Consider the following 14,892-nt stretch of genomic DNA (forward strand, 5'->3'; position numbering starts at 1 on the left):
CAGTGCACTGCCGGCCTTTGCTGCTGCTATGGCCTCCCCATCCCCTTCAGCACCCCCTACAATTATTTTTGCTTCTGGGTTAGTAGCTGTTGAGAAAATATTTGCACCTTTCCAGGAGTGGGTTCAGCCAGCTGCAGGGACCCTGGAGGACAAGAGGCAGGAAGGGGCTGCAAGAGGAAGAAGAGATTGCTGGACCAGGCCAGGGGGGGTTAACTCCAGCATCCTGTTCTCAGAGACCAGCCAGATGCAAACAGATGCAAACAGCAGCAGCAGTGCCTCCTCTCCCCACTTGGGATTCTCAGCTACTGGAATCCAGAGGCATTTACTGCATCCAGCAGTGGAGGACAGGGATTGAGGGATGGAGAGACTTCATCATCATCATCATCATCATCATCATTTTATTTGTATTCCGCCTTTCCACAGTTAAAACAATGCTCAAGGCGGCTTACAATAGGAAAAGATTTACAAACACAGCAGTCATAAAAGTAAATAAAACACATCAAATCTACATAACCAAACTGAACAATTTTCACATAAAAATAAAGATACAGTGGTACCTCGGGTTAAGTAATTAATTGGTTCTGGAGGTACATCCTTAACCTGAAACTGTTCTTAACCTGAAGCACCACTTTAGCTAATGGGGCCTCCTGCTGTTGCTGCGCCACCGCTGCATGATTTCTGTTCTCATCCTGAAGCAATGTTCTTAACCTGAGGTAATATTTCTGGGTTAGTGGAGTCTATAACCTGAAGCGTCTGTAACCTGAAGCGTCTGTAACCCGAGGTACCACTGTACAAAAAATTAATATCAATAAAAGCAAAAACTGCGAACAAAACTTCCCCTAGAATACCCCCATCCTTGCTGGGCAGCAGCAGTTCTTATGAAGCCTGTCAGGTGGAAAGAGGCAGGATCGGGGCCCTCAGGCTCCCAGCAGACCAGCCTTCCCTCTCTCACATTCATCCCCCATTCCCAGCAGCGATGAGCCTCGAAAGGCAACCAGAACTGCGCACCCTCCTCCAAGTGTGATCACACCATAGATTTATATAATGATATTATAATATTAGCAGTTTTAGTTTCAATCCCTTGATGCTCCATAGCATGGAATCCCCCTTTTCCACTGCTCTCAGCCTGACCTGCCTCTCAAGGTTGTGGTGGGCTTACAGGTAAGGGCGCATATGCTTTGGGCGAATTAAATAGCTGCGCTGGCCTCAGCCAGGTGTTAAATCTCCTTCCATTTATTTTCTTTTTTATTTATTTCATTTATATCCCACGCGGTGTCCTGCGTCGTTCTCCCCCATCCTCACTTAACTCCCACGGGTAGGTGAGGCAGAGACGCAGCGACTGGCCCACAGTCACCCGGTGAGTTTCATTCAAGCCCAAGCAGAAATTCAAACCCTGGTCTCCCCAGTCCTGGTCCGACCCACAAACCACCGCACCGAGCTGGCCCCGGATCAGCGGCAGGGAACTGGGTGCAGCCGCTGGACCCGAAACCGCAGCTCGCAGCCTGGAACAGCGACGGCTGGCTTGCACAAGGCGCAGCTGGGAGCTGCCAGCATGTCACGAAAGTGTGGGAAGCTTCAAAGTTGTCCAGGGCTCTTTTGCCAAGCAGGATGTTGCACGGAGCAGAGGAGGAGGAGGAGGGAAAGCGAGGAGCAGAAGCTCAGAATAACCAGGCTGGGCTTGCGGCCCCGGAGTTCAGGCTCCGCTCCAAGGTGGCCCCCCTCCCAGGTGCCGCGGGAATCGGGTTACGCATCGAAGATGCGGCAGATAAGGAGCCACAGGCGCCCTTCTCCCTTCTGCAACTTGAAGTTTACATGGGAAAGCTCTCTTATTAAGGGATGTGTTGGCAAGGCACCTGGAACATGGAAAAAGCAAGAGAATTACAAAAAGCAAATTTAAACGGACAGAAAAGCCGCGTTTGGGGGAAAATGCGTTTCCAAGAAGCTCTGTATGTAAACAGGTGTCTCTTTCTGAATTCTTCAGCACTCCGTGTGCAAAGGAGGGAACAGCTGAAGGCGGCAGGGGGCCAGATCTCCCCGCTGAGGTCCAAAGGCAGCTCCTAGCAGACGAGGCTCCGGGTTTCTAGCCTGGGAAGCAAGGAAACCGGTGCGGCTGCAGAAGGAGCTTAAACATGAGCTGAGAGTCAAGAAGGGCATGTATAAGAAATGGAAGAATGGGGAAATCACAAAGGAGGAGCGTGCAGGAGTAGCCCACAGTTGCAAGGGGAAGGTCAGGCTGGCGAAGGCTCAGAATGAGCTCAGGCTTGCAAGAGAGGTTAAAAACAGTGTTTCCCCCCCTAGAAAAATAGGTGCCAATACTCATCATGAAGTCGTTACAGTAAGTGTCACACTTTTTAACCAAAAAATAAAGATGTGCCAGTACTACGTACCTTAGAGTACCTCCTGAAAAAAGCACTGATTAAAAATAATAATAAAATATTTCTTTGGCTATGTCAAAAGCAAGAGGAAAAACAGGCAAAGAGTGCTCTTTCATGGTTCCTCGTAATCCTGGAAAAAGTGACAAGTGGGGTGCTGCAGGGTCCTGTCCTGGACCCGTTGTTGTTCTACATCCTTATAAATGACTTGGTTTAAGGAACTGAGGGGGTGCTCATCAAATCTGCAGATGGCACCAAACTGGGAGGGGGAGCTGATGCCACAGAAGACAGAATCAGAATTCAAAATGACCTTAACAGATTGGAGAACTGGGCCCAAGCTAGCAGAATGAATTTCAGGAAGGACAAAAGCAATGTTCTGCACTTAAGACAGGGCACAAATATAAGATGGGGGACATCTGGCTTGCCAGCAGTAATAGGAAGAAGAAGCAGAAGCAGAAGCAGAAGCAGCAGAAGCAGAAGCAGCAGCAGCAGCAGCAGCAGAAGAAGAAGAAGAAGAAGAAGAAGAAGTTGTTATTATTTATACCCCACCCATCTGGCTGAGTTTCCCCAGTACAAGTGAAAAAAGGATCTAGGGTAAAGTTACCAGATTTCCCCCTCCCAACGAATCTGGGGACACTTTTCAACTTCAATGGATTTTGCACGGGGACTGATTTGTAAATCTGGGGACTTCTGGTAACCTTAATCTCGGGGTCTTAGTAGACCACAACCGTAACACACGTCAACAGTGTGATGCTGCAACAGCTAAAAAACCAAATGCTATTTTAAGTTGATGGGCTGCCAGGAAAGGCCACTCCAAAAACAGGAGCCAGGATTTGGTGGGCTCTCTGTGGCCTGACTCTGTTTTGGAGCTTGCCCCCTTTCCTCTCTCTGAGTGGGGGGTGCTGTGGGTGTTGATGGTGCAGGCGGATATTCCAGAGGGCACCTGCTCTGTGCTGCTGCTGGCTCTGTGTCACTGCCCTTCCAGGAATCATCCCGGCAGAGGGAGGGAGGGGGGCATCCGGGCAGCCTGTCCAGTGTCACCACTGGGGAGGAAGCACCTGCAGAACCACCTTGCATCTGTGCTGTGTGGCAGGCTGGCTCCTGCTGCCTGCTGCCCTTTCCCCTTTGCTTCCTTCCCTGGGAGGCGGGCGGGGGGGGGAGCCAATGGGGGGAGAACTCCACTTGGAAGAGTGGCAGGATGGGCAGAGAGGTCATTGAAACCACCAAAACAACAACCCAGAGGAAGGCAGGGGACTCTCCCAGTTCCCTCTCCCCAGCTCAGCTTCTGCACCAAGGAGAGGATGGCAGAACTGTCCCCTGACAGCCCCCCCCCAACTGAGACACCTACAGAGCTGAGGTGTCCCCACAGGCTGCCTCCACACCTGTAGGACCCTCCCCGGCTGCAGGTGTTCCAGAACCCAAGCCTGAGCATTGCAGACTCCTTTGAACCTGGCGCAAGTGATGCCCTGATGCCCAGGTCCAGAGCTTTTTGCTTCGCATGTTGCCCCAAGGGGACTTTTGTCCAGGAACATGGCCTATAAATGCTTAAAATATAAATAAGCAGATGGTTTGATTATTTAAAATACTGTTTACTTCAAAGTCCTCAGAGTAGCTCACAAAGCAAAAAAATAAAATAAAAAAATTCAAGACACATTACAATAATAAAAGGACCAGGAACTATAAAACCAGAGAGCAAGAAACAGCAACTAAAGAGAACAGCAGACATTGCAAGGGAAGAGAGCCAGCAGCAGCAAAGCAGGCACTCAGAGGCTTCCTGAGTGGGAACCAAAGGAGAATCAAGTTGGGGCCTTGCAGATCTCTCGGGGGCGGGACGAGAAGCTCCTTGTGCCCTGTCCTCAGAAGAAGGACTTCTGAAGCAGACTTTGAAAGCAGGAGTATTTATCTGAACAGCCTTGGCAGCTGATGAACTTTTGATTCACCTGCCACTGGGATGCTGATTTGAAGGCTTTGTTTACTGATTTATTAATTTTTAAATGATGTTTTAGAGTGTACACTGCCTTGATGTGGTGGCAAAGATACTTTTCTAAATACTTTATAAATAAACAAACAGTTAAGGCAGGCAGCCCTTCGGAGTCGTCTGGGGGGCTGCCAAGCCCTTTGCCACTTGGTTGGTCAATGGTGCCCCACGAGAGATTTTAAGATAGGTGGCATGGGGTGAAACTGGCCGGCCCCATTGACAGCTTCCGTGTTTGAACTACTGACCATTTCCAAAGCGTCTTAGGAGGCAGCCTCACATATAACGCTTGAAAGTCATCGGATCTGGACATTACCAGAGCATGATGGCTCAATAGCCACTAGCCAAGATGACCACTTTCTGCCTCCATTGCCTCCGGCAGTATGACCCTGAATGCCAGTGGCTGCTGCCCTCAAGTCCTGGCTGGGGGGCTTCCCTGAAGAGGCCCCCAAGAGAACACTGGCTTGGTCCAGCTGCAGCCTCTTCTGATACATCCCTGCGGCCAGTACAGATGAGCAGATGCAGCTGAAGAAAGGGAGACTGGAACAGCTCTAGACCTCAAAGTCCCCATGTGATTGGCTAGTTCTGGGATTCTCCTGTAGGCCAATCAGGTTGCGGATTCACTTCCACCTGGAGTTGGATTGGGTGGCTCCTGTGGACCAATCAGACTGCTGCATTCTGAATCCTATTGTTGTAGGACCAATCAGACTGCTGCAATTTGGATCCTGTTCAACTCACTACATAAGAGGGTAAAAGTCTGTTCAATTGCATTGGAGAAGACCCCATTGGACAGACTTCCTTCTGGGCTCATCCACAGGGTGTTCTGCTCACATACAGAACTTAGCAGCTTTTATAGAGATGGCAGCGCTATCACAACTTGGTTAACCGGAAACCACAATAAACCAGCTTCTCAGGGGGAAAACTCAGGAAAACAGCATTGCTGATCAAACCCCTCATAGTATCATAGAGTTGGACGGGACCCCCAGAGTCATCTAGTCCAACCCCCTGCAATGCAGGAATCTCAGTTAGCGTAGCCAGGAGAGATGGATGCTTTCTTTAAACGTTCTTTAAACAAACCATCAGGGATGCGGGTGGCGCTGTGGGTTAAACCACAGAGCCTAGGACTTGCCGATCAGAAGGTCAGCGGTTCAAATCCCCGTGACGGAGTGAGCTCCCGTTGCTTGGTCCCTGCTCCTGCCAACCTAGCAGTTCGAAAGCACGTCCAAGTGCAAGTAGATAAAAAGGTACCACTCCGGCGGGAAGGTAAACAGCGTTTTTGTGTGCTGCTCTGATTCGCCAGAAGCGGCTTAGTCCTGCTGGCCACATGACCTGGAAGCTGTATGCCGGCTCCCTCGGCCAATAAAGCGAGATGAGTGCCGCAACCCCAGAGTCGGCCACAACTGGACCTAACAGTCAGGGGTCCCTTTACCTTTAAACAAACCAACAAACCCTCAAATATTCCACACTTCCTTCACCTTTTCTCCCGACTCTTTTTAACACTCTGAGGGAGACAGAAGCAGAACCCGGCTTCTTGCAGGCCTCATTGCAGGGACTCAGGGCGGGTCCTTTCGCCTGCTGCCCCCCCCCATGGGCACCCCAGCCACGTGTCCACTACAAAATCAGCTCCTTTTGGGTCCTGGGCAGCGCCTGGGGAAGAGATGTGCAGAAGGAAAGGCACCTGAGTCTGGGAGGGGGGACAGCCCCTGTCCCCGCGGATCGTGGACTCTCCTGTGTCCGGGGGGCTCTCCGGTGGGCGCGGGCTGCCCTCCCTCTCCCAGCAGAGGCCCCTCCCTGCCTCCCCCCCCCCCGTCCAGGCCCCTCTCGGGGGTTCGGCCAGGAAAGTGCCATTGGGCTGAATTGCGATGGGGAGTGGCCGCCCCCTCCCCCCCACAACCGCCTTCCAGATGCTTTTCCCATAAAAGGCAAAAGAGCCTCGACTGGGAAGGAGCCGCCAGAGCTAATGGGAGCCAGTCGGGGAGGGGACGGGGGGGGGGCGAGGACCAGAAGCCTACGCTGCGAGGACATCATGGGGTGAGGGAATCGGGGAGCCGGGCAGGCAGCGCCCCCTAAGCCTCCACCCCAGACCCCTCAGTCGTGGGTTCCATCAGAGAAGAGGGGACCTCCCCCGCCCGCCCGCCCTGCCTGGGGCGTTGGACCCAGGCAGGCAGCCGCAGGCATCCCGGTTCGGCAGCCGCTGAGGCACCAGCGCTTCCTCCTGCCGCCACGAGGAGGTGCTGCAGGGCTGGGAGGGAAAAGGCAGCAGCTGGAGAGAGGGGTATTTAGAGGGGGGGCATAGCGCTTGCCTGGCCCCCTGCGCCCCAGCAAAAATAAGAGAGTGTCCTTCGATGAGCCCCCGGGGTGGCTGCTTTCGGGGTGAGCGCACGTGCAAAGAGGACCCCCCCAACACACAAACACTCAGCAATCTCCGCTCTCCACTGTGGGTGGAAATGGCACGCACCCCGATTTCTGGTCTCTGGGGAGGGGGGGCAGGACTGCCTGCATTTCCAGGCTCAAAACAAGTTATTTGTAGGCAGCTAAAAATAGCCGGAGGGGGAGGGCGGGCTCCTATTTCTGTCTGGGGGAGGATGCTCTACCTGCCAGCGCGTGATGGGTGTGCGGAGGGGGGGGAGGGAGCCCCCCTCCCCGGTTTGTTTGCCTTAGGAAAGTCGGGGGGGGGGCGAGGGAGGGGCACAGCAACAGCATCCTGGCGGCTGTAACCAGAGCCGCTTCCCCGGCCAAAACGCGGCGCGGAGCTTTTCTTTGGCTCCAGAAGCTCAAAAAGATGGGGGGGGGGAGAAATGCCCCCTCCCGTGTCAACAGCGGCAGCCCTTGCGATGCCTCCCCCACCATAAACACTCAGAAACCTCTTCCAGCGCCCCCCCCCCAACATCCAGCGTGGGACTCGGATGGCCTGTTTGGGACACCCCCGTGTGCCCCCCCTGCCGCTCTCTCCCTGGGGCTGCTTCTGGCAGGAGGCGGGAGACACAAGGCAGACCGCAACCGAGGCGGGAGAGAGGAAGGCGAGAAGCGAAGGGACCAGCCGGACTCCGGATTCGGGAGGAAGCTTGTTTCTAAGGGGGGGTGGGGTGTTTCGGGAGAGGAGAGGGGCCGTGTGTGCGTGTTCAGGGGGCCGGGCAAGACCCCCACCCAGACCCTCAGAGAAGGAAATGCCGGACCAGATGGGCCTGCTATAGGGCGTGGCGGGGATGGGTTCCCCACCTTCTGTGATCATATAAATGTAGAGTTGGAAGGGATCCCCGAGGGTCATCTAGTCCAACCCCCTGCAGGAATCACAAGTGATGACGCTTTAGCACAAGTGAGGCTTCCAACCTGTTGGGAGTTTTAGTCTGAACCATCACCAGACGGCTCAGGTGGAGCCAGCTTGTTTTCTGCTGCTGCTCCAGAGGGTAGGATTTGAGCCAAGGGATTTAAAGGACAAGAAATAAGATTCTGATTAAACACCAGGGAAAGATTTTTGTCCGCAAGAGCAGCTCGACAGTGAAACACATGACATCGGAAGGGGATGGACTCTCCAAAATGTGGGAATGTTCAGGGTGGTAGGGAAAGGGAAAGGGACCGGACCCTTCCCGCCAGAGCGGTACCTATTTATCTACTTCCACTTTGACGTGCTTTCGAACTGCTAGGTGGGCAGGAGCAGGTACAGAGCAACGGGAGCTCACCCCGCCGCGGGGATTCGAACCGCCGACCTTCTGATAGGCAAGTCCTAGGTTTAACCCACAGCGCCATCCGTGTCCCTGTTCAGGGTGGTAGGAGAGGATATGTTGTTTATGAATATCCTTCCTAACTTGCGCTAGCAAGTTCCTTTCCTTAGCAGAGTTTACATTCCCCCTTTTACATGCACAGCAGATAGCTGGTTGCAGGCTCGTGTGAGCCTCTCACTATTATACAATTCAGTCTGTCACAGATTGAATTGTATAATTCCTGTTAAGTTCCCTTGAATTCCTCTTAAAAGAATAAAGACACCACAATCTTGTTTAAAGTCAATAAAAAGAAGTTTACTTACATCAGTTCACAGCTGGATCTCTGAAGGCAGACTTAGTTACAAATATGTACATGTGGATCTACCCCATGTGGGGGAATAATCCCAGTGCTTCTGCTAGCTGAGAGCAAACAAAGCTGGTCAAACGAAGAAGGAAGTCAAAAAAGAGAAAGGGGGAGGGTGCTGCGTGACTCGTCCTTTTGTTACCTGGACAGGTGAGGTCATGCCCAGTTTCTGTCACATGCAAAAGGAAGGATGCTCCAGCCAGGAGGAACAAGAAGTTTCGACTGGCTGGACCAAACATTCCCCTGCATGTCTTCTCAGGCATTACAAAGAGTGTTGTACTTGAACCAACAGTTTCAAATTACGAGAAAGGAGATTTCGACTAAACACCAGGAAGAAATTCCTGGCAGAAAGAGCTGTTGCGCAGTGGATCAGACTCCCAGGAGAGGTGCTGGACTCTCCTTCCTTGGAGCTTGTTAAACAGAGGCTGGATGGCCATCTGTCATGCTTCAGCTGAGATTCCTGCATGGCAGGGGGTTGGACTAGATGACCCTTGGGGGTCCCTTCCAACCACGAGTCTATGAACAACAACTACCAGACTTTTAGAAGACATCTGAAGGCAGCCCTGTTTAGGGAAGCTTTTAATGTTTGATGTATCATAGTATTTTAATATTCTTTTGGAAGCCGCCCAGAGTGGCTGGGGAAACCCAGCCAGATGGGCGGGGTATAAATAATAAATTATTATTATTATTATTATTATTATTATGATTCTATATGGAAAACACCAGGCTGCCCAAGGCTGCCCTCGCTGCTGTTTTAGGAAGGAGGAAGGAGGTGCGATGTTGTCGTCTCCCCTGCCATTGCTATCCAGGGACTCCCCCTCCTCTCTCCCCACGATTCTTACTCGGAGTATTGTGGGCCCGATTCTGTGGAATTCCCTCCTGACTGAGCTCAGAGGGGCCTCTCCCTGCTGAACCTCTAGTACTTGCTGGAGAGTTTTTACATTACTGTGATTGCAGCAGGCACTTTAAGGAAGCTTTGATGATGTCATGGTCCGTTTCCACTGACTTCCCTGTATCCCTTTTGCAACCTCACGGTGAGAAACTAAAATGTTATAGAAATGGTTGGCACAAACCAAGCCCAACTGTGTCTCTGCTCCCCCCCCCTCCTGCCGCCTGCCTGTTTGCGGAGGGCAAGCTCTGCTTTGTTGTTGACTCAGGCGCTCCACCCAGATCCACCCATGTTATGCTGATCCAGGATCTGATCTCCCTGAACATGCTAGCTGCTGCCTTGCTTGCCCCTCCAAGCTGGTTTGCGCAGGCCCACCCCCCTCCTGCCAATCAGCCACATCCCAGGGATTATGTGGCAGTCTCCATGCAGACAGGCTGAGGGACCCCAGGAACTCAGGGGGCGGTAATAAGTCCCAGCCTCAGGGCATGGCCTTCCTTAAACCCCCCCCCCCATCATAATGGAGGGAGGACGAATGCTCCCTTTAGATCTGGCAGCTTGGACCACAAGTTTGAAAGTGGAGAGACACAGAGGGAGAGGGAGAGGGAAAAGGCGATGCACTTTGCTGCTCTATTTTAAACTACATATTTAAAACTGCTCTGTTTTTATTCATTTAAGTACTGGATGTCCAGCAAGCAAATAGTTTAAAAAGGCAAGTTTTTATTATTTTACTAGATAGTGACAGCAGTCACGAAATTAAAAGATGCCTGCTTCTTGGGAGAAAAGCAATGACAAACCTAGACAGCATCTTAAAAAGCAGAGACAGCACCTTGCCAACAAAGGTCCCTATAGTTAAAGCCATGGTTTTCCCAGTAGTGACGTACGGAAGTGAGAGCTGGACCATAAAGAAGGCTGATGGCCGAAGAATGGATGCTTTTGAATTCTGGTGCTGGAGGAGACTCTGGAGAGTCCCATGGCCTGCAAGAAGATCTATCCATTCTGAAGGAAATCAGCCCTGAGTGCTCACTGGAAGGACAGATCCTGAAGCTGAGGCTCCAAGACTTTGGCCACCTCCTCAGAAGAGAAGTCTCCCTGGAAAAGACCCTGATGTCGGGAAAGATGGAGGGCACAAGGAGAAGGGGGCGATGGAAGATGAGATGGTGGGGCAGTGTTCTCGAAGCTACAAACATGAGTTTGACCAAACTGCGGGAGGCAGTGGAAGACAGGAGTGCCTGGCGTGCTCTGGTCCAGGGGGTCATGAAGAGGCGGACACCACTAAACGACTAATCAACAACAACAACAATATGGTTTTATGGCTTTATAAAGTTGTAAACCACTGTGACGTACAGTATTTCTATGATATAGTGGTACAGTATATAGTTTTATAAACTAACAACAAACTGTTGTGAGGAAAGTCTCCAGGGCCTTCTATGCACAAGCACAGGCAGAACCCTCCCAATGATAACAGCCAGGCTGGCTGGATATATATTCAGTGACATCATTCTTCTTTGCTCTGTGACATCATCACTTCCACAGCAGTGAACTGCGGCGCAAGTGATGTCACCAAGGAGCCTCTCTCTCGGCTCAAGGAGGAGGCGGGCCAGGAGTGGACTGGAGAAGTCAGGGCTGTAGCAGAACGGTGAGCATGAAACTCATCATTCTAGAGGACCATGCTCAAGCCAGCGAATGGGCAGCAAAGTACATTAGGAATCGGATCATCCAGTTTAGTCCTGGTCCAAGCAAATATTTCACCCTTGGACTTCCCTCCGGAAGTACTCCGCTAGGATGCTATGGGAAACTAATAGAATATTACAAGAACGGAGATCTTTCTTTCCAATATGTGAAAACCTTCAACATGACTGAGTATGTGGGTCTTGCGAAGGATCACCCCGAAAGCTACCACTCCTTCATGTGGAACAACTTCTTCAAGCACATCGACATCTCCTCTGAAAACACCCACTTTCTGGATGGAAAGGCAGCAAACCTGGAAGAGGAATGTGAGGCTTTTGAAGAGAAAATCAAAGAAGCTGGAGGAATTGAGCTGTTTGTTGGAGGTGTTGGCCCAGATGGTCACATTGCTTTCAATGAGCCCGGCTCAAGCCTGGTGTCCAGAACCCGAGTGAAGACCTTAGCTATGGACACCATATTGGCTAATGCCAGGTTCTTTGGTGGAGACCTCTCCCGAGTGCCCACCATGGCACTCACCGTTGGAGTGGGCACCGTCATGGACGCCAGAGAGGTGATGATCCTGATCACAGGAGCCCACAAGGCGTTTGCTTTGTACAAGGCGATTGAGGAAGGGGTAAGCCACATGTGGACTGTGTCCGCCTTCCAGCAACATCCCCGCACTGTCTTTGTGTGCGATGAAGACGCCACGCTGGAGCTTAAAGTGAAAACCGTGAAGCACTTTCAAGGTCTGATGCTGGTTCACAACAAGCTTGTGGATCCACTATACAGCATAAAAGAAATGGGAGCCGGGAGAGGGCAGTCCAAGAAGCCGTATAAGGACTAGCCTCTTACGATTCAGAGCAACTGGTCCTTACGCTTAGGTGGAGCTGGCTGAAAGCCTCCTGCCTCTGTATCTCAGGAACGCTCTGCAGCAAAGCACGTTATTGGAAAATGTCCTTTTCTCAATGGTGAGGCAGTAGCAACAGATGCAGCTGCACCATGGAACTAATTGTCAGTTTGCCCCTTTTTAAAGACCAAATGAGGAAACCGAGGCTGTCTCTTCTCCTTAACAGAGCACTGCATAACTTAAGGGTTACGGAGAAGGAAATATGAACATGTTATCTGTCTGCATAACTAAAAGATGATCTGTAACCAAGAATGGGACGTGAAAATGTGGAGCTTTTGCTACTCATCTTTTTTTACATTAACATCCGTACATTAAAAAAACCAACAACCAAATAGCCTCTTTGGGTCCTCCCTGCTTCCCAGTAGAACCACATTGAGGAGGGGTCTTCTCCACACACCCCACCAGCTATTTGAGGCAAGGTGTCGGTGTTATGCACTGAGTTGAATAGGATCCAAAAGGCAGCAGTCTGATTGGTCCTAGAACAATAGGGTCCAGAATGCAGCAGTCTGATTGGTCCACAGGAGCCACCCAACCCAGCTCAAGGTGGAAGTGAATCCACAACCTGATTGGCCTACAGGTGAATCCCAGAATTAGCCAATCACATGGGGCCCATTGTGTAGGACCAATCAGACTGCTGCCTTTTGGATCCTATTCAACTCAGTACATAACAGTTGGGGTGGGGATGGAGGGCATCCCTAGCAGGAAGGAGATGCAGGGGGAGAGCTGGCACCCTGGCGAGTAGGGGGGTATCGCTGCCATTGACCTGCTTGGCCCCAACCACTTGGCAGTCCATGGGGGGGTCGCCTGGGTTGCTGTCGGTCTCAGAAGGCAGATGCAGGGCTTGCGTTGGGGCATCACACACAAAGCCCCCTTTGTTCTACAGGATGCAGTCAGCCCCACACAAGGTTCTCCTCCCTGGTGGTGCTCGTGGGGGGTCTCGGGGTCAGAGTCATGTGACACCTGTGGGGCAGAACCTTAGCTGTCCAAGTCGGGTCACAGAGGAAGGGGGCAGCAGGGCCGTAGTTAGGGGGTGGTGAGGAAGGCCCCTGCCAGGGGTGTAGACGAGGCCCCCCAGCAAAATTGGCTTAAAAATATGTCCATAAATATGCCTATAAATAAAAATATTGATTATTGCCTTGTAAGAAAAGGTTTTAAATAGAGGGTCTTTATATGATATGTGGGGGCCCTGTTTTTCCCTATTTTTTGGACGGTTCTGCCAGGAGTGCAAGATCACCTAGCTACGGCTCTGGGGGGCAGCTGCACTTTCTTCAAGACCCCCCCCCACTCACTGCAAAGCCACTCTGCCCTCCTCGCCTTCCCCTCCCCCAGACCCACCTTCCCTTCTGAACTTCTCCCCACAGCATGCAAAGAAATGAACTTCCAAGCTCTGGTGATGGGGCAGGCGGGGGGGGGGGGCAGGGGAGGGAGCATCATGAGTTGGAGGCATAATGTAATACATGTGACCGAGGGGTCTTCAAGGGGACGCTGGAGGAGGAGAGAGGGGCCCCCACCCGTCACAGCTCTTGGCTGTAGTGCAGGAGGAGTGGTTTTTTTGAGGTGGGGGGGTCTCTGCTTGCTGGTTCCTCTGAGCTCAGGGCTAACCCTGCTTCACAGCACTAGGAAACAGACTTGGATTCCTGCGTGATGCTGTTTTCAATGCTCCAAACTAAAAGGATGCACTTGAGCATGCAAAGAGTATATTTCTCCGTCTCTCTCACTCTTTCTCTGTTAGTCCCCTGAGATCAGGGAGCGATCCTGGGACTGCCGCTTTTGACAGCATTGCAAGTCTCTTGCACGGTTATTAGACACACACACACACACACACACACACACACACACACACTCCCCCAGCATGGAAGCACACTGATGCTGGCAGGCCCTGCCCAATACTTTGTGCAGCCTGAGGCGAAGGACAAGATGGCGTCTCCACAGCCCCTGCGTAGAATTCAACCAGGCTGGCAGCTGAATCAGCTCTGTCAATGGGGCAACTTCCTCCACCACACCTGTTGCCCGCAGGTGAAGGATGAAGATGAGACTGCTGCCACCCCTTAGGAACTGCCGCCTGAAGTAACTGCCTCACTTTGCCTAATGGTAGGGTCAGCCCCACATTGAGGGAACAGCAGCACCCACCAAACCTCCTGCTGGCTGATGGAAAGTCCTTTGTCCAAGAGAAAAGGCAAGACTTGGTGTGGTTTGATAAGGGGGGGTTTCATCTGGGAGATCACTTTAGCCCCTCACCCAAAAAACTCATGCACAGTGATCAAATTATGGGGGTGGGGAGGAAACGGGGCCCACAACCCCCGCCCCACCTCGGCTCCTCCTCACTTCTGATCCTTCCTCCTGCTCTTCGGCAAACAGTAGCTGAGGGGCCTGTCTCAAAAGCCATTAGGAGGGCGGAGGTATTTTATGGCAAGCCCCGCCAGAGATTGAAGCCCTGCTCCCTGCGCAATAACAGCCCAAGCAGGGCGCGCAACACACACACACACACACACACACACACACACACACACACCTCTCCTGCTTCCTCCCTTGAGGCCAAACATCACATCGCCCCACAATAAAAGTCAAACATTGAAGTCGTGTCCACTGGCAAATCCCAGCTGGCAGAGCAGAGAGAGTGGTGTGTGGATTGCCTCTGGCCTGCACATTCTCTCCCCCCCCTGCCTCCCCCCCCCCAGCTCCAGAGGCCAGAGGAAGTGGGGGCCACTGGCTCTGCCGGGCCTTCTCCTGCTCTCCCCCTGAACTTTTGCAGCAAGGCAGGCCAGCGAGAGCCAAGAGCTAATTGCGGCCAAGGAGGAGCCAAGCAGCAAGTGGGCTGGGGGGGGGCTGTTTGGGGCAAGGGAAAGAGCCCCCTCCATGAGAGAGAGAGAGAGAGAGAGAAGCTTGACTCCGCTGGTCCCTGTGACTTTCTTCTCAAAACAACCCATTTCCCAAGACTGGGCCTGCAATCCCAGAATGGTAGACTTGGAAGGGGCCTCAAGATTTGACTCTAAATGGCTCGGATGCTCCAACAGAACAG

At 52.2% G+C, this 14,892-nt stretch overlaps 1 pseudogene across 1 annotated transcript; it reads left to right on the forward strand.

Moving 5' to 3' along the window:
- Positions 1–10,855: 10,855 nt before the first annotated feature.
- Positions 10,856–12,205, forward strand: LOC308473307 (glucosamine-6-phosphate deaminase 1 pseudogene; annotated as a pseudogene). Its single transcript has one exon. The product of its transcript is annotated as a glucosamine-6-phosphate deaminase 1 pseudogene (transcript).
- Positions 12,206–14,892: the final 2,687 nt, after the last annotated feature.

Source organism: Podarcis pityusensis, assembly GCF_964106645.2.
Source record: "Podarcis pityusensis genome assembly, chromosome: 3".
Lineage (NCBI taxonomy): Eukaryota > Metazoa > Chordata > Lepidosauria > Squamata > Lacertidae > Podarcis > Podarcis pityusensis.